This window comes from Mobula birostris, chromosome 11 (assembly GCF_030028105.1).
Source record: "Mobula birostris isolate sMobBir1 chromosome 11, sMobBir1.hap1, whole genome shotgun sequence".
In the NCBI taxonomy this organism is placed as follows: domain Eukaryota; kingdom Metazoa; phylum Chordata; class Chondrichthyes; order Myliobatiformes; family Myliobatidae; genus Mobula; species Mobula birostris.
Genome location: NC_092380.1, coordinates 62,200,374 through 62,221,128, shown reverse-complemented (window position 1 = coordinate 62,221,128; position 20,755 = coordinate 62,200,374). Strand labels below are relative to the sequence as shown.

The 20,755-nt window shown below is 44.9% G+C and overlaps 1 long non-coding RNA gene across 1 annotated transcript; it reads right to left on the bottom strand.

The window, feature by feature from the left end:
- Positions 1 to 14,289: 14,289 nt before the first annotated feature.
- On the bottom strand, positions 14,290 to 16,886 carry LOC140205514 (uncharacterized). Its single transcript, XR_011887861.1, has 3 exons — positions 16,856 to 16,886; positions 15,850 to 16,011; positions 14,290 to 14,542 (listed from the first exon to the last, which is right to left on the bottom strand). It is a non-coding gene; the product is annotated as an uncharacterized lncRNA (long non-coding RNA).
- Positions 16,887 to 20,755: the final 3,869 nt, after the last annotated feature.

Here is a 20,755-nt window from a genome sequence, read left to right as displayed (position 1 = left end):
GGAGTAAACCACGAGGAAGAAATCTGGAGCCGCAGTCCCTAAGGCAGTGTGATGTTGTTTACAACTTCAGTCTGGTAACCTCTGTGACAACACTGGTGGCAAGCTGTATCGGCTCTTGCCTTTCCCTTGGACTACATCAGTGATGTGGAGAGGGGTGCCCACTGCATGGGCAACAGCTGGTTCTTCAAGTCTTCCTGCCCAGGCTTAGGCCTTGGAAAGGACACAGTCCACCAGAACCCATGATCCCCTGGGATCCACAGTTGCCTACTACTAATTTGTGGATACACAATATTGTTATGTTTTATGCACTTAAGTCATAATGAGACTACTTCTATGTTCTTCTAAAATGACATATTAATTATTGAGATAGTTGATGATGGTGTCTTGAGGACTGTCCATATTACTGGATGCCTTAAAGTGTATGAAGGTAGATAAATGTTCAGAGCCTGATCAAGTATTTCCAATAATATTATGGCAAGTTGGGGAAAAAATTGCAGGAGCCATGGCTGAGGTACATGTATCATTGTTGGTGATGGATGAAGTGCAAGAGGATGGCCAATATTCTTTATTTAAGAAGGGCTGCAAAGAAAATCCTGGGAATTGTAGCCCAGAAATCTATCATTTATGATAGGTAAAATTTGAGGGATAAGATATACAAGCATTTGGAAAGACAGGTTGACTAGGTATAGCAAGTGCAGTTTTGTGCATGGGATATAATGCGTCACAAATTTGATTGAGTTTTTTGAAGATATAATCAAGAAGGTTGATAAGGGGAGGGCAACAGACATAGCCCATATCGTCTTCAGTTAAGGTCTTTAATAACATTCCATATGGTAATCTGCTATGAAAAGTTAGATTGCATGGGATTCAGGGAGAGCTAACTAATTAGGCACATAAAGTCCTTTCGAAGGGTTTTGGCCGGAAATGTTGACTACTTTTTTCCATAGATGCTGCCTGGCCTGCTGAATTCCTCCAGCATTTTGTTTGTGTTGCTTGGATTTCCAGTGTCTGCAGATTTTCTCTTGTTTGTAATTAGATATACAATTGGCTTGATAGTATGAAGCACAGGGTGACGGTGGAAGTTTGTTGTTTTGGCTTGGAGGCCCAGGACTAGTGGCGTTTCCCAGGACTTGGTGCCAGGCCGATTGCTATTTGTCATCTACATCTTTAATTTTTAAGAGGATATACAAGGCATGGTTTGCAGTTTGCAGATGACAGTAAAATAGGTGGTGTCACTGAGAGTAAAGACAGTTTTCAGGATCTATAGAGGAATCTAGATCAGCTGAGCAAGTGGGCTGAGGAATGGCAAAGGGAGTTTAATCTGGAGATATGCAAGGTGTTGCATTTTGGGAAGGCGAATGAAGGCGAACAGTCAGCCTTGGGAAGTGTTGTGGAGCGGAGGGACTTCAGGGTATAAGTATACAGATTTCTAAAAATGGTGTTGCAGCTAGACAGAGTGGTTAAGGGGTATTTTGTCGAGCTACCTTTCATCGGTCAGGGCAACGAGTAAAGAAGTTGGAATGTTATGCTGCAGTTTTACAAGATGTTGGTGAGGCCATGTTCAGAATATTGTGTTCTGTTTTGGTCACCCTGCTGTAGGAAAGATGTTGTTAATCTGGAAAGAGCGCAGAGGAGACTTTACAAGGATGGTACCAGGACCTGAGGGTCTGAGTAATGGACAGAAGTTGAGCAGGTTGGATTTTTTTTTCACTAGCATGTAGGAGAATGAGGGGGGATCTTATAAATGTGTATAAAATCACAATTGGCATGGATAGGATGAATGTGTACAGTCTTTTTACCATTATGGGAAGCAAGAACTAAAAGCAATGGGCTTAAGGTGAGTAGGAGTGATTTAATAGGAATCCGAGAGGCAACCATTTCACCCAGGGGGTGATCAGTACATGGAATGAGCTGCCAGAGGCAGGTATGGTAACAGCATTTACAAGGTACTTGTACGGGTACACGGATGGCAAAGAATTGGAGGGATATATGCCAAATGCAGGCAAATGGGACGATCTTAAATGGGAATCTTGGTTGCCACAGACCAGCTGGGCCAAAGTGGCCATTTTCCTGCTGCATGACTCTATGATCTTTTGAATCAGATGTGGCAAGATGGTGCGGTACAGCTGAAAAGCATCTGCCTTCGACTAGAGATTTCATAGCTCACAGATCCATCAGAAATTTCCAGCCAGAGCACCTCTGTGAGAGGATTTGCGAAGATCTCGTAACCCACTTTCTCCAGAAAGCTCCGATGTCGCTGTAAATCAAATCCATTGCCCAGAGTGGTTTGATTCTTGATCTGTATTTGATAACTTGATTAAACTGCTTCATGATCTTTTGAAGGTCTGTCACATTAAAACAAATGAGCAAACTCATAACCATTCAAATAATGCTTTGGGAAGATAAGGATCATGTTAGTGCTTAGACTGAATTGCAGCTGGACTAATTTTATTGCCAATAGATTGACATTGATGACTCACCATTTAATAAATGTTAACATTAAAACCACTTTATCTGACAGGCACCAAAGCTCAGGTACGCATTAAGTGATTTTTGAGCCTTGTAAATTGTAACAGATAATCTTCAGGCTATCAAAAATGTGTATTTTATGAAAATATATGAAGAAGTTAATACATGGAAATACATATCTCTCTTCTACTCAAGCCCATAACCCATCCTCCCATACTTTACTGAATCCTAACTGGTTATCTGCATTCTGTACATGCAGCTTGTTGTCCTTTGCAACTTTTGTTTTGAAATGGGAAATTAAACTGATGAAAAGATTAGAACTAATGATTTTCATAAAAATATAAACGCATACATAAAACAATGAAATCAAATTTAAATACATTTAACTGAAAAGGTCATGGTATAAAATTGACCCCAGAATAGAATGCATATTTCATTATTTTTATTACTTAGCATACCCCATATCCTTGGGAAATATTAATGATCTGTCCCACTGACGGGATCACCTGAGAGAAACATATTTTTGCAGTTCTTTTTGAGCTAACAACACTGGCTGTTGATGAGAAATCTATTCCTTCGTTTTACTTTGGCAATCTATGGCCGGTCCGGCAGACAATACAGATGTGACAACCACAATGCTTGCTGCTGATGACAAATCCATCAATCCTGCTGAAGGGTCTCGGCCTGAAATGTCGACTATGCTCTTTTTCATAGATGCTGCCTGGCCTGCAAACTTCCTCCAGCATTTTGTGTGTGTGGATTTCCAGCATCTGCAGATCTTCTCTTGTCTGTGATTGGAACTCTATTCCTTTGTTTTATTCTGGCAATCTATGGCCAGCCTGGTAGGCAAGACAGATGTAACAATCACAATGCTTGCCGCTGATGACAAAATCTATTTCTTTGTTTTATTTTGGCGATCTATGGCCAGACTGGTAGACAATACAGATCTAACGATCTTTAAACAAGTGAAGGCAGAGAAAAGACAGTAAAGATGTTACAAGGTGATCATTTTCTGGATTAATAGCGACTGCATCACCTGCTTAGGCTTTCTGGAAACCCATTACATGTGTACTACTTTGAGGAATAAAGAGACACTTTGCCTCTCTGTTACCTTGGTAGTATAAATCACACTGGTCTAGGATCTTTATCCTGATTGGTTGTCTTCTACAGTTTATAACTAATTGGTTGAATAAGAGAGGTTAGAGCTGTTGTCTTTTGCTGCTATTTCACAGTTTGTTTGGAGATGAAAGAGACACCGTTAATTAAAACTATCCTGTGTTAAAGACTGCCTATGCCTGTTTAGGCTTGAAATGCTGTGGAGACACTAGTAACAAGCAAAGTGCTTTTATCGTACATCGAATGAAAGTTAATTACATTTGTACTGAAGCCAGGTGTGGTGCAAAGCTGAGAAAGGTGAATGTTTTTAAACAAAAAAAGACATTAAAATTCAAGTTTGAAGATCACTTAACAGGGGGTGATGAAGACTGCAATGTTTTAAATAAAAGTTTAAAGTAAAGCAGGTAGCAGAGGTCAGCTAAAGCCAAGGTAAATTTGTAGCATGAGGTAGCTAAGAACTCTGGCTTGTGGTCCTGGGGAAGATTGAGTGCACATACACACCAGCTGAATTGGTGGAGATATTTGTGGTTGCTGATGAAGGTCTCCCACCTTGCTTCCCCCTCCTACTCCTGCACTCGGCTCCCGTCCACTGTTTCTGTAATAAGACATGAACTTTTGCAAGATCAAAAGGCGGGACCTGTGAGTGGTAGAACAATGCAATTGGATGACTCTTTCGAAGGAGAAGGGATTAGAGAAGGAGCAGGTGAGAAAATAAAGATATAAAGACCTACATTTAAGTTATCACAATTTTCAAAACCCAAAGGCAATTAATGGGTAATGTAATGGGTAATTTGCTGAAATGTATTTGCTCTTTTATTATTGTACACACCAAAGACAATTTTTGTATAACCTTCAAAAACCCAGAAAATACATTTACATGTGGGCTTGCAAAGTCTACAGAAAGCCACACTCCCATCTCCAATTCCACTTGATTCCTAGTCCAGCATCTGAGAAATAGGGTGGACGAGAGTTTGGCTTGGCATGATGTGTGGTCATTGGAATGGGATTCAGCTCATTTGAAATGTCCTGAAGGTTGAAAGCTCTACCAGTGTTCACATCGTCTATTCAACAATGACCATCCACCTGAAGTAAGGAGGTGCCTCAGTCTACCATGAAACAAGATTTTTGGTAAATGAGGGAAAAGAACTGGAATTTGGAATAATTCATAAACAATTAATTATGGTAATTGCAATTAAAATGCCAAAACACAATTCCTTTTCCTTCCACTTCTGCTGTATCTCTCTAATTATTGTCCAGGAAGTGTGCCTCATACACACACCATGTACCCTATGTCCATATCATGTATGAATACTAATAGCATATCACAACAAAGTCTTTGTTCTCGGTGTCGGATGTGGGAGGCCCTGGAGTCTCCAAGCCTCCCGGACGTCTACATCTGCGCCAAGTGCATCGAGATGCAGCTCCTAAGGGACCGCGTTACGGAACTGGAGCTGCAGCTCGATGACCTTCGTCTGGTCAGAGAGAGTGGGGAGTTGATAGAGAGGAGTTGCAGGCAGGTGGTCACGCCGGGACCACGGGAGGCAGACAAGTGGGTCACAGTTAGGAGGGGGAAGGGGAAGAGTCAGGTAATAGGGAGTACCCCGGTGGCTGTGCCCCTTAACAATAGGTACTCCTGTTTGAGTACTGTTGGGGGGGACAGCTTACCCGGGGGAAGCGACAGTGGCCGTGCCTCCGGCACAGAGTCTGGCCCTGTAGCTCAGAAGGGTAGGGCAAGGAAGAGGAGGGCAGTTGTGACAGGGGACTCCATAGTAAGGGGGTCAGATAGGCAATTCTGTGGATGCAGTCCAGAGACCCGGATGGTAGTTTGCCTCCCTGGTGCCAGGGTCCGGGATATTTCTGATCGTGTCCAAGATATCCTGAAGTGGGAGGGTGAGGAGCCAGAGGTCGTGGTACATATAGGTACCAATGACATAGGTAGGAAAAGGGATGAGGTCCTGAAAGGAGAATATAGGGAGCTAGGAAGGGAGTTGAGAAAAAGGACCGCAAAGGTAGTGATCTCGGGATTACTGCCTGTGCCACGCGACAGTGAGAGTAGGAATGCGATGAGGTGGAGGATAAATGCGTGGCTGAGGGATTGGAGCAGGGGGCAGGGATTCAAGTTTTTGGATCATTGGGACCTCTTTTGGCGCAGGCGTGACCTGTACAAAAAGGACGGGTTACACTTGAATCCTAGGGGGACCAATATCCTGGCAGGGAGATTAGCGAGGGCTACTGAGGTGACTTTAAATTAGAATGGTTGGGGGGTGGGAATGAAATTAAAGAGGCTAGGCGTGAGGAGGTTAGTTCACAACAGGGGGATGGGAACCAGTGCAGAGAGACAGAGGGGTGTAAAGTGAGGGTAGAAGCAAAAAGTACTAAGCAGAAAAGTAAAAGTGGCAGGCCGACAAATCCAGGGCAAGCATTAAAAAGGGCCACTTTTCAACATAATTGTATAAGGGCTAAGAGAGTTGTAAAAGAGCGCCTGAAGGCTTTGTGTTTCAATGCAAGGAGCATTCATAATAAGGTGGATGAATTGAAAGTGCAGATTGTTATTAATGATTATGATATAATTGGGATCACAGAGACATGGCTCCAGGGTGACCAAGGATGGGAGCTCAACGTTCAGGGATATTCAATATTCAGGAGGGATAGACATGAAGGAAGGGGAGGTGGGGTGGTGTTGCTGGTTAAAGAAGAGATTAACACAATAGAAAGGAAGGACATAAGCTGGGAAGATGTGGAATCGATATGGGTAGAGCTGCATAACACTAAGGGGCAGAAGACGCTGGTGGGAGTTGTGTACAGGCCACCTAACAGTAGTAGTGAGGTCGGAGATGGTATTAAACAGGAAATTAGAAATGTGTGCAATAAAAGAACAGCAGTTATAATGGGTGACTTCAATCTACATGTAGATTGGGTGAACCAAATTGGTAAAGGTGCTGAGGAAGAGGATTGCTTGGAATGTATGCGGGATGGTTTTTTGAACCAAAATGTCGAGGAACCAACTAGAGAGCAGGCTATTCTGGACTGGGTTTTGAGCAATGAGGAAGGGTTAATTAGCAATCTTGTCATGAGAGGCCCCTTGGGTAAGAGTGACCATAATATGGTGGAATTCTTCATTAAGATGGAGAGTGACATAGTTAATTCAGAAATAAAGGTTCTGAACTTAGAGGGGTAACTTTGAAGGTATGAGACGTGAATTAGCTAAGATAGACTGGCAAATGACACTTAAAGGATTGACAGTGGATATGCAATGGCAAGCATTTAAAGGTTGCATGGATGAACTACAACAATTGTTCATCCCAGTTTGGCAAAAGAATAAATCAAGGAAGGTAGTGCACCTGTGGCTGACAAGAAAAATTAGGGATAGTATCAATTCCAAAGAAGAAGCATACAAATTAGCCAGAGAAAGTGGCTCACCTGAGGACTGGGAGAAATTCAGAGTTCAGCAGAGGAGGACAAAGGGCTTAATTAGGAAGGGGAAAAAAGATTATGAGAGAAAACTGGCAGGGAACATAAAAACTGACTGTAAAAGCTTTTATAGATATGTAAAAAGGAAAAGACTGGTAAAGACAAATGTAGGTCCCCTACAGACAGAAACAGGTGAATTGATTATGGGGAGCAAGGACATGGCAGACCAATTGAATAATTACTTTGGTTCTGTCTTCACTAAGGAGGACATAAATAATCTTCCAGAAATAGTAGGGGACAGAGGGTCCAGTGAGATGGAGGAATTGAGCGAAATACATGTTAGTAGGGAAGTGGTGTTAGGCAAATTGAAGGGATTGAAGGCAGATAAATCCCCAGGGCCAGATGGTCTGCATCCTAGAGTGCTTAAGGAAGTAGCCCAAGAAATAGTGGATGCATTAGTGATAATTTTTCAAAACTCGTTAAATTCTGGACTAGTTCCTGAGGATTGGAGGGTGGCTAATGTAACCCCACTTTTTAAAAAAGGAGGGAGAGAGAAACCGGGGAATTATAGACCGGTTAGCCTAACGTCGGTGGTGGGGAAACTGCTGGAGTCAGTTATCAAAGATGTGATAACAGCACATTTGGAAAGCGGTGAAATCATCAGACAAAGTCAGCATGGATTTGTGAAAGGAAAATCATGTCTGACGAATCTCATAGAATTTTTTGAGGATGTAACTAGTAGAGTGGATAGGGGAGAACCAGTGGATGTGGTATATTTGGATTTTCAAAAGGCTTTTGACAAGGTCCCACACAGGAGATTAGTGTGCAAACTTAAAGCACACGGTATTGGGAGTAAGGTATTGATGTGGATGGAGAATTGGTTAGCAGACAGGAAGCAAAGAGTGGGAATAAACGGGACCTTTTCAGAATGGCAGGCGGTGACTAGTGGGGTACTGCAAGGCTCAGTGCTGGGACCCCAGTTGTTTACAATATATATTAATGACTTGGATGAGGGAATTAAATGCAGCATCTCCAAGTTTGCGGATGACACGAAGCTGGGTGGCAGTGTTAGCTGTGAGGAGGATGCTAAGAGGATGCAGAGTGACTTGGATAGGTTGGGTGAGTGGGCAAGTTCATGGCAGATGCAATTTAATGTGGATAAATGTGAAGTTATCCACTTTGGTGGCAAAAATAGGAAAACAGATTATTATCTGAATGGTGGCCGATTAGGAAAAAGGGAGGTGCAACGAGACCTGGGTGTCATTATACACCAGTCATTGAAAGTGGGCATGCAGGTACAGCAGGTGGTGAAAAAGGCGAATGGTATGCTGGCATTTCTAGCGAGAGAATTCGAGTACAGGAGCAGGGAGGTACTACTGCAGTTGTACAGGACCTTGGTGAGACCACACCTGGAGTATTGTGTGCAGTTTTGGTCCCCTAATCTGAGGAAAGACATCCTTGCCATAGAGGGAGTACAAAGAAGGTTCACCAGATTGATTCCTGGGATGGCAGGACTTTCATATGAAGAAAGACTGGATGAACTGGGCTTGTACTCGTTGGAATTTAGAAGATTGAGGGGGGATCTGATTGAAACGTATAAAATCCTAAAGGGATTGGACAGGCTAGATGCAGGAAGATTGTTCCCGATGTTGGGGAAGTCCAGAACAAGGGGTCACAGTTTGAGGATAAAGGGGAAGCCTTTTAGGACCGAGATTAGGAAAAACTTCTTCACACAGAGAGTGGTGAATCTGTGGAATTCTCTGCCACAGGAAACAGTTGAGGCCAGTTCATTGGCTATATTTAAGAGGGAGTTAGATATGGCCCTTGTGGCTACGGGGATCAGGGGATATGGAGGGAAGGCTGGGGCGGGGTTCTGAGTTGGATAATCAGCCATGATCATAATAAATGGCGGTGCAGGCTCGAAGGGCCGAATGGCCTACTCCTGCACCTATTTTCTATGTTTCTATGATAGAATGTGTCATTTGCGATGAGAGATTAATCTGCATTGAACCTCTTTCACAGAAACAAACAGCCTTTTATAGAAAATGGCTGGATTTTGAAGCAGCCTATCAGGGTAGCAAAGGACGTTACACTGTAGCCCTTGAATATCAAAGAAGCTGAGCGTGAATTGTGTATACGGGGAGAAATGGAGCCTCTTTATCTGTATCATTTGAAGTGTTCTCAGCTGCTCTCAGGCAGAGGATGACTAAGCATGAGCTATACTTACACATCTTAGTAACATTTTTATTTAAGCATCTTACTATCTGTTGGAAATTAAACAGTGTTTTTCCAGCCCTTTTTTACTGTACGTTTATTACCGTGGTAAAGTTCTGTGATGCCACAGTTTCACAGTATATGTAGGCTTGGTTGATACCAGTCTTCATTAGATTGGATCTGATGTACACTTGTTGAAAAGTTTGTAGTTCTCTCATTAGCTGTCCCGTAACCCAGAATCTCAGAGTGGATGTAAGTTAACCTTGATCCCAAGAGATTGCCTAAGCAGATGATCAACATGACGATGGCAATCCATTACTTGGAAAACATCACAGAGGACATAGTTCCAGATCTAATTGGAAGCCTCACTAACCCACTGATTAGAACTCTTCCACGAGTCTGTGTGAGAACAGTTGGGTAGAATTACGAGTTCTCCTCCCAGCTTCTCTGAGCAGAGGAAGACCAACATTTACATGTAGGATTTTATGCCCAGGCTCTTCCTGGTCTAGAGTGGCTGGTTGCCCAAATGTGCAGCATTCTCCAGATGGGGAGAGAGCCGTAGATCCTCAGCCTATTATAAAAGGATGAGATCAGAAATTGGCGGCCTATTTCTTTGCTAAATGTTGATTACACGATTCTCCCCACAGTTACTATCGCCAGTCAGAGCTGCTCTGGAGTTGGTAATCTAAAAGATCCTGGTAGTCTCCTGATACCAAGGGATATGTTCTGGACACCAAGGTGGGCATCCACTCATCAGCCTAATCCACGGATGGCCCTGGCCCAACATCTTGCATGGAAACGTTGGTCTTGTTTCCTTTAAAGCGGTTATGAAGGCAGCCTGTAATTATATGTAATTGTTTATACACATATTTATAGCCAAATTCTAATCACTGAGTTGGAGAGGTTTCCAGTTAGGTGGTCTTTCTCAGCCATTGTACTCAGCCCTTTTCAGACATGTCACAGATACTGGTGGGACGGGGGGATTGTGGTGGAGGTAGCTGTCCCAGACAGCTGCTGCTGCTCTTAGATTGTTTTCCTGTGCTGAACATTCTGTACAGGTAAGCAGTCATTCATCACTCATTGGCACCAGTGACCATTCCGAACTGACCTCAGGACACAGGAGGAGATGGAGCAGAAGGAAGGTCACATATTTTGACAGTTGGGTGAACCTGTCCTTTGAACATTTCACCACGAAGTGTGACCACATTAAGAGGTGCTGGCATCTGGCTTGTGAGTGCCAGACCTGTAACAAAGAGCAGGGACAAGCCACCAAAGCCAAAAAGATGGATGGGGCATTCCCTCTGCATAATGAAAAAGAATTTGTTGAGTTAATGCTAGTGCAAGTCAGTTTTGTTTCCCCCTAACGGGATATTATTGTTGCCATGATCACTCAGACTGCCTTACACTTATTCTGAGGTGCACAGGGCTTCAAAGGGCAAACATACTGTGTCTCCAGTGCATTGAATCCTGGCCATGAAGGTGACTTCCATATGGATTTGTCTGGTAGGTAGATAGACCTGAGGATGTTTTTGGTACAGTGGCATTATGAAAGGTGACAGAGAGAAAGCAGTGGTGCCGATGGATATCAGGTTAACGAACCTGGGCTGCAATTATTAAAGAAGCTCTGAATGTCATTCAAAGGTAAGGGATACACAGGAATGTTTCTGGTATAATTTCATTGTATGGGAGGGGAGTGCAGTTCTCAAAGAAAATGGAACATATAAATGAATAGCTAGCAACATTCTGGAAAAACTAATTTAAGTTCATTTCATAAAATTAAAATTAAATACCAGAAGAGTGGGGGAGATTCAAACAAGAGGACATGAGTAGAGAGTTAAAGGGCAAAAGTTTAGGGGTAACATGAGGGGGAACTTCTTTACTCACAGAGGGGTAGCTGTGTGGAAGGAGCTTCCAGCAGAAGTGGTTGAGGCAGGTTGGATATTGTCGTTTAAAGTTAAACTGGACAGCTATAAGGACAGGAAAGGAATGGAGGGTTACGGGCTGAGTGCAGGTTGGTGGGACTATGTGAGAGTAAGAGTTTGGCACGGACTAGAAGGGCCGAGATGGCCTGTTTCCGTGCTGTAGTTGTTATATGGTTATATGGTTAAACACTTGGCAAGATATGCAGAATCTGTAGTGAAGGGGTTATCAGCTAGAAGTTGTTGCCAGCAAGGTGCTGCTTACAAATGCAACTAACTTATGGAAAAATGGATAGTTTTGATTTGCAAATATTGATGTTGATTTGCTGGTAAGTCAGACCTGGATGCAGAATGGTGAGGTCCTCTACAGTGCAGGGCCTAACTTGGTTAGATGTTAACACCTGTACGCTGGCCAGAGCACACCTTGTCCGTTTAGTCACAGAGCTACACACCACAGATATAGAACCTTTGCTTCAACTTGTCCATCCCAACCTTGTCAACACTACCCCCATTTGCTTGCATTAAGCCCATATTCCTCTGCTCCTTCACTATCCAAGTACTTGTCCAAATACCTTTTATATGTTATCATTGTATCTGCCTCCACCTTTAGCAACCCTTCCAATAAAACCAACACCCTTTTTCTGAAAGTCTTGCCCTCAGAACTCTTTTAATTTTTTTCCTTCTCACCATATATGATCCAGCTTTAGATTAACATATGCTAGGGTAAAGTCTCTGACCATCTAACATATTTTTGCCCCTCCTAATCTTACAAACCCCTATAAGTTTACCACTCAGCCACCTATGTCCCATGAGATCAAATGCACCTGATCCAATCTCTTCTTGTAACTAAGGCCCTTCATTACAGGTAACATGTGTATAAGATGATGAGAGCCATTGATCGTGTGGATAGTCAGACGCTTTTTCCCTGGGCTGAAATGGCTAGCATGAGAGGGCACAGTTTTAAGGTGCTTGGAAGTAGGTACAGAGGAGATGTCATGGGTAAGTTTTTTACCCAGAGAATGGTGATTGTGTGGAAGGGGCTGCTGGTGATGGTGGTGGAGGCGGATACGATAGGGTCTTTTAAGAGACTTTTGGATAGGTACATGGAGCTTAGGAAAATAGAGGGCTATAGGTAACCCTAGGTAATTTCTATAGTAAGTACATGTTCAACACAGCGCTGTGGGCCAAAGGGCCTGGATTGTGCTGTAGATTTTCTCTGTTTCTAAGTTTCTACATCCCTGGTGAATCTCTTCTGCATTTTTTTCTAATGCCAGTACAATCTTCCTACAGAGTGTCAAGCAGAACAATACAGAATAATGTGACCGAACCAATGTTTTTACAGCTGTAATATGATGTCCTATCTCTTACTGTCAATGCCCCCAGTCTATGGAGGCAAGCATACCAAATCATAAACACAAAAGGTTCTGCAGATGCCGGAAAGCAGGCGCAACATGCAAAATTCAGGAAGAAATCATAAATACAAAATACTCTGCAGATGCTGGAGTCAAAGCAACACACAACATGCTGGAGGAACTCAGCAGGTCGGGCAGCATCCGTGGAAACGATCAATGAACATTTCGGGACTGTAGAGGGAAGGGGCTGAGGCCCTATAAAGAAGGTGGGGGGAGGGTGGGAAGGAGAAGGGTGATGGTTCCAGGTGAAAACCCAGTAAGGGGAAAGATAAAGGGGTGGGGGAGGGGATAGGCACGAAAGGTGAAGAAGGAATAGGGGTAAGCACAGTGGGTAGTAGAAGGAGGCGGAACCATGAGGGAGGTATCTCATACAGAGCTTTAAAGTAACTTTATTTTTCATAAACACCTGTAACATTGTTTAGCCTATAATACCTGTAACATGTTAAAACCTAAAGATTTACTATATATTAAAATAATACTGAAAAACCTTTAGTAACTAATGGAATCTACGGAGTCTGAGGGCCTGAGGGAAATGAAAGTCACATAGGGGAAACAAGCAGCAAAAACTTCTAACATGGGGAGGTGCCTTTGACCTTCGGCATGGGGTAGGGGTGGACTTGGAGGCTGCTGTTGGAGACCATGAGGGAAGTGGTACCCTCTCTCCCTGTCACTCTGCTGTGACACACTCCTAGATGGATGCTGGACCATCTGCTCTCTCTTGTTCATGCTGCAGCCTCTCTGCTTTAGTTTGGAGAGCCCACTGATCCAATGCCAGGCCTCTCTGGTGTCGGAGGCCACCAGATCCAAGTTCTTCCTTGTGCCCTTAAATACGATGGTGAAACAGCCATCGGTGGGTATCTTCGTGGCGTACTGCTTCATTCCCTCCGGCTGGTGACCTGGTCTCATCTCCTTGATGTCGTCGATCGAGACTGCAAAGGGTCGGGTGAGGGGTGAGAGTAAACTGAACTATGGGTGACAAAATGGAGTCTAGGCAGATACAAGTTTGGTGGGGCAGGAGCAGGCAGAAACTATGGGTCAACTGGGACAGTCAGGCTTGTGGATCTTGGAGAGGAGGTAAAACCAAGCAGTGCGGGCTGTGGGAATTATGATTTTGTGGCTCAGGATGGAAGGTCTCCGGAGTTGATAAGGGTGGTGATGGTATGGGAGACAATGGTTTGATTTCCTTCTTCACCTTTCCTGCCTATCCCCTCCCTGCTTCCCCAGCCCCACCCCTTGGAAGAAAATTCTGCTGGAAGATATCATGGCTTGTGTACCTTTGATGGTAGGACGACATAGCGGATTCATTACTCACTTAAAATGCAGCGCCTGATGTATTTTGCAAACAGGTTTCCTTCACCATCAGCATTGGTTGTAAAAACAAAATATTAAGTGTATTGTCATTGCTGATTGGAAGAATATTATATCAATAAAGTATCTCATTCAGAGCTTTAAAGTAACTTTATTTTTCATAAACACCTGGAAAATTAAGTTTAGCCTATAATACCTGTAAAACGTTAAAACGTAAAGATTGACTATATATTAAAACAATACTGAAAAAGCATTAGTAACCAATGGAATCCATGGAGTCTGAGGGCCTGAGGGAAATGAAAGTCACATAGGGGAAACAAACAGCAAAAACTTCTAACATGGGGAGGTGCCTTTGACCTTCAGCATGGGGTAGGGGTGGACTTGGGGGCTGCTGTTGGAGACCATGAGGGAAGTGGTACCCTCTCTCCCTGGCACTCTGCCATGACACACTCCTAGATGGATGCTGGACCATCTGCTCTCTCTTGTTCATGCTGCAGCCTCTCTGCTTTAGTTTGGCGAGCCCACTGATCCAATGCCAGGCCTCGTTGGCGTCGGAGGCCACCAGATCCAAGTTCTTCCTCGTGCCCTTAAATACGATGGTGAAACAGCCGTCGGTGGGTATCTCCGTGGCGTACCGCTTCATTCCCTCCGGCTGGTGACCTGGTCTCATCTCCTTGATGTCGTCGATCGAGACTGCAAAGGGTCGGGTGAGGGGAGAGAGCAAAACAGCAGCAGAGATCAGAACAAGAGACTCAGTCACAGATTCACAAGCACAAGAGATTCTGCAGAAGCTGGAAATTCAGAGTAACACACACACAAAGTTATTTATTCACAGCACTTTATCTATTTAGAGATACTCTGTGGGACTGGCCCTCAGCCCCAAAAAGCCACATCTCCCAACACCCCACCTATTTAACAGCAGCCTAATCACAGGAAAATTTACAGTGACCAATCAGCCTTCTTTGAACTGCAGGGGGAAACCCACATGGTCACAGGGAGAATATACACGGCACTGGTATTGAACTTTGAGTTATTACCTGCCCACTCCCTGCCCTGCATCCCTGACCGAGCAGGAACAACATCACACTTACCACCCTGCTACTGTGGTGCCCTAAAATGCTGGAGGACCTCTGCAGGTCAGGCAGCATCTATGGAGAGGAATAAAGAGTCAACACTTCAGGCCAACATCCTCCATCAAGATGGGTCCTGCAGACGGGTCTCAGCCTGTCTGTCTGTCTGTGTGTGTGTGTATATATATATATATATATATATATAAACAGTTATGGATGCTGCCTGACCTCCTGAGTTCATTCTGCATTTTGTGTGTGTTGTTCTACCATCTGCAGAATCTCTTGTGCAAAGGCATCATTGTTTTACTAAACTGTAGAAATTAGGGTTGTGAGGTGTGGGGCTTCAGGTTTCTGTAGCTCCTGCTTGATGGATATGACTCATGTCATGTTTATGGGAAACCTGGATGAACAGAGAAATGGAAATGGACCAGGAGGTTAGAGACAAGGGAGCTTAGGAGGAGCATATTGCAATATATGGGTCATATTGTCTGAAAGTTCTTCCCCCTGTGGAATGCTGAAGGAAAAGTATAGTTGTTATCCTGAGCACGCGCGCACACACACACACACACACACACACACACACACACACACACACACACACACACACTCAGAATGCTGGCGGAACACAGCAGGGCAGGTGAATTGTCCTGTGATTTGTCTGGCATTAAACAGGTGGACGGCTGGATGGTGTGGCCTATTGGGCCAGAAGGACCTGTCTGCACTCAATCTTGAAATAAAATAGAATCAATAAAAGTTAGAATCCAGGTCACTGGGGCAATGATGCAGTAACTCTACTTGGCCTCAGCATGGTGCCATACCAGGAATCAAGGACGAATCCCTGCACTTGTTGGTGCCCAAGACAATTTTTTAAAAACTATAAAAAAAATGTTTGCTGTCACACCAACCCTCCAAGACTTTAGCAACACTCACACATTTGGCTCCTGGCTGTCTTCAGGACCTTTTTCGAAGTTTACCACACCGTCCAGCAATCTTCATTCAGCTTGTAAAAGTGGGAATTCATCCGTGAGCTGGATTTGATCTTCTTCATGTGAGTACCCTTGAGCATGGCTTGAATATCGTCCTCATTGAGGCCTTGGAAGGAAGACAGAGATGACGCATCAGATGGATTGCTGCCAGAAGGGTGGGGTGAGTGGGTAGTGAAGGGGAAGTGGAAGGGAGGGAAGGAGTGATGGAACAGACAAGTGGAGTGTGAGGATCTGGTGAGGCAGGGGTAAGTAGTCAGGAGTTAGGAAGGTAGGGGAGAGCAGTGGAGAACAGAGAAAGGGTGTTAATGGGTAGAAGAGGGGAAGGTATTGCAATGAGTGAGATGGAACCCTGGAGCACAACACAGGCTCTTCAGCCCACAGTATTGTGTCTAACTTGTAACCTGTTCTAAGATGTTACCGTCGGAACAGTTGCCTGTGCCTTTAAGGGAGACGATGATGTCATTACGCATGCGCGGGACGGTGGGGAGACCATTTTGCTTTCTGCTGAAGAGGCGGTTGGGCGTTGGAAAGTGGGTTCTTCCCAGAGTGTGCTGGACATGGTGAGGAAAGATTTTCTCCAGTAAATGATTCAACGTTGGATCGCGTGGCTTGGGCAAGGTTCCTCACCATCCAAGTAGGATTGCACTACCGTATTTGTTCTGGTATTTTTATACTGCATACGGAATTCTGTCCATACATAAGGGTGTGGATCGAAAGTTAAGCTGAGATTTAACGGCAAGAGCTGGTTGTAACTTCGTTTGTTTTGTTTCGCGACCCTCTTCTGGCACTTAAACATCGAAAACCGATAAAGGAATTAGAACCCGAAAAAGTCTTTGTTGTCCTGAGCGTGTAGTTTTCCCCAGGCTACAAAATCTGGTACCAGGAGTGGGGCTAATTCCAAGCCAGTTTAGAGGGTCTCTGATTGTTGTGTGCAGGTTAATATACAGTACCTAATACGGTAGTGATGAAGACAGGACCGGGTTCCCGTCGGGCGGGAGGAGAGAGCGCGGTTGAGCCTCGTGGAGAGCGCGTTGGAGCCTCGCGAACGGGCGACTGACGTCAGGACGCAGAGCGGTGACGTGGACCCCGGGAACGGCGGGCCGTGAAGGCATCGCGTTTGCAGCGAAGGACGGCAGCAGCTTCTTTTCCAGGCTTCTGTGAACTTTAAAGATTTGAGGTTTTATTATGTCACGCTCAGAGGACACACCAGTTGAACTTGATTTGAACGAACAAATTAGAGAATTGCGTAGTAGGTATGATGAAGCAATGGCAACCATTGATAAATTAAGTAGAAGGTCCTTTGTATATGTCCCAAGGGAAAGACGCATTGTTCCATTTACGGGGGATGTTGAGAAAGATGGGAGGTCTGTTGATGACTTTATTGTAGAAGTACAACGTGCACTTAATAGTAGAAATCAGCCTGACCAGGATCAGTCTGACTTTGTTATGTCCCTGCTCAGGGGTGCAGCCTTAGAGGAAGCACGAATGCGCAGTGATGCTGGGGAAGATCGCGTTGATAACTTGTTTACCTATCTCAGGGAAGCTTTTAGAGATAAGCGTAGTGCAGCCCAGCTGTAGCATAACTTCTACAGTCGCAAAGAGCATGAGGGTGAAGATGTAAGGAGTTTTTACGTCCCCTAGCCCAAGTTCTTAACTTGATACTGAAGCACTCCCCTGATGCCGTGACCAATGAGAGGGTGGTGCTAAGAGGTCAATTTATAGAGGGGATCAGTGATCCTTCCTTCAGAAGGGAGCGCCACATATTTGTGCGGGACCACTCTGAGTTCTCAGTGATAGAAGTGAGAGAGGAGACTTGTTTGTGGCTTGTAGAAGAGCCCCTGGGAAATACAAGGTCTGGAAAGTCAAAGTGTAGCAGTGGCCAGGCACAGTGCTCGATTCTTAAAGCTTGGGAATCTGAGTCTGTCACACTAGATGACATCCTTAAAGTGGTCGCAGAGCAGGGCAAAGCGCTTTGTGAATTGACTCAAGCAGTGAAATATCTCAGTGTACAGAGGAATATTACATGCACTACTAGCAGCAGACGTAATTTACAGCCTAGGTTCACAGAAGATGGGCAACCAATATGTTTCAAGTGTCAGGTGGGAGGGCATTTGGCCAAGAATTGCCCACAGAAGCGGGGTGCAGGCGAAGTGGCACCTGCATCCTCCTGCCCTCAAGAGGTTGGGAGTCGGGCAATTCGGTGGAACCTCATAGATACAGATAATGTACAGCTACCCTGTGACCAGTTGCTGCAACGTGCTGTAGGGACATGTCCAGCACCCTGACTGAGCAGTTCTTTCGAGAACACTTGAATGGAGAGGATGAGGGTATGTTGTCCACTGCTGGCTGGCTTAGGCTAGCAGCTGCAAACGGTCGTGATATTCCTTACCTTGGGTATCTAGAGCTAGAGGTTCAGGCAATGGGCATGAAGATACCCAATTGTGGCTTTCTAGTAGTCAGGGAACCTATTAGCACCGAACCACCTATCCCATGTATTGTAGGCATGAACATTATCAGCCAGTGTAAGCAACTTGTCTATGCAGTGTTTGTCTTCGATGTCCAGTATCGTCCAGGTCGGAGCAATACCGTGGCTGATGCACTCTCTTGGCAGCCATTTGCAGGGGAGCTTGAGCCTGCCTCAGAGGATGCGGAGTTTGATGGGGCTGTAGCGACCTGTAGTTTGATCAATCGCGGCACTGCCCTTGATGCGGCACTGGTTACCGCTGGTCTTAACAACTGTAGGGCAAAGTGTAGCAGTGGCCAGGCACCGTGCTCGATTCTTAAAGCTCGGGAATCTGAGTCTATCACACTAGATGACGTCCTTAAAGTGGTCGCAGAGCAAATTCGAGCCTGGGAAGCTGGTACTGGTGAGGTAAGTGGTCCGACGCAAGGGAAGACTCCAACCCTCCCAGGTTACTCTAATGCGGACTTGCGTACTTTTCAGCAGCAAGGCCCTGTGTTAGGTGTCCTAAGAGACTAATGCTGCTTTCTGGGATCAGAAAAGAAAGCTGAGTGGCCAGGAGTGTAAAACTCTGCCTAAACCCGTTTTGTCTCTGTTAAGGCACTGGGACAGTAACAGGGAGCGTAAAGGGTTACTGTAAAGGGTAGTTGAGGATGAGAAGCTTGGGGAGTGTTACCAGCTTCTGGTACCTAACAGCTTGAGGAGCAAAGTGTTAGTGTATGTACATGACTCTATGGGCCATCAAGGCATAGAGCGTATGAGCGTACTCTGCAGTTGTTGAGAAGCCGATGATTTTGGGTGGGCATACACGAGGATGTGGCATGGTGGGTCAAGAATTGTCCACGTGGTATACTAACTAAGATGCCGCAGCCTAGGATCCACCCCCCCCCCCCCATGAGGTCATTTCTGCCTTCTATGCCGCTTGAAGTTGTAGCGTTCAATTTCACAGTGTTGGAGCCGGCAACTGACAGGCGAGAGAATGTCTTAATGGTCATGGGCGTTTTCACTAAATTTACCCAAGCATTTTCGACTCGGGATCAAAAGGCGTATACCACAGCAAGGGTGCTCTTGAGGGAAAGGTTCATAAAGTACGGTGTCCCTGAGAGATTGCATTCTGACCAGGCAGTTACTTCAAAAGTGAGGTCATTGCAGAGCTTTGCAAACTATATGGGGTAAAGAAAAGCCGTACCACACCTCATCATCTTACTGGAAACGCACAGTGCGAGCGTTTCAACAGGACGATGCGTGAGTTGTTGTGTACGTTGCCTCCAGAAAAGAAGCACAGGTGGCCAGAACATCTACCTGAGTTGGTGTATGCATATAATGCAACACCTCACATACCCACTGGGTATTTGCCTTACTGTCTGTTATTTGGGGTGGATAACCACTTGCCCATGGATGCTCTGTTGGGGCAAGAACAGACGGTGGACCGGAACCGTAAACGTGACTGGTTAGTCTCAGTTCAGTTCTCTTTAGAGAAGCAGTTAAGGAGGTTAAAAGTACCCTTGTAGTGAGCGAGTAATCGAGGACAATTACTTGAATGCAGGGGAGAAATGTAAAAGGGTGACCGTCGGATCTTACTCAGTATCGTTAAATGTGTACTTAGGCATCCATCTGGGTAATGCTAGAATAGTTGTCTGGAAGGGAGACGATGATGTCATTACGCACGCGCGGGACGGTGGGGAGACCATTTTGCTTTCTGCTGAAGACGTGGTTAGGCGTTGGAAAGTGGGTTCTTCCCAGGTTGTGCTGGACATGGTGAGGAAAGATTTTCTTGAGTGAATGACTCAACGCTGGATCACGTAGTTCGGGCAAAGTTCCTCACTGTCCAAGTAGGATTGCCACTACCGTATTTGTACTGGTACTTTTATACTGCATATGCAGTTCTGTCCATACACAAGAGTATGGATCGAAAGTTAAACTGAGATTGTAATGGCAAGGACTGGTTGTAACTTCGTTCGGACCCGTTACATCAATATACCCCTTTCCCCAGGTAGAGCACTACCTTTTTCTATCATTCATGTGCTCTGTACAGATATTTCTTCAATATCCCTAATGTATCTGCCTCTACCACCACCCCTGGGGTGGTTCCCCACACACACCACTCTCTGTGTACACTCACTGCTACTTGCCATTCCCACCCTGGGAAAAATCTCTCTGGCTGTCAACTCGATCTATGTTTGTTATGACCTTGTACACCTCTCTCAGGTCCCCTCTCACCTTCCTTCACTCCAAAGAGAAAAGCACTCGTGTGCTCATCCTGTCCTCATGAGACTACATGAGGATGGGTTAAACTAGTCCAGGCAGCATTCTGGTAAATCTGCTCTGCACAATCAATACGAGGAAAGGGGGAGGTTGGAAGCTTTCCATTGAACTTGGAGGAAATCCA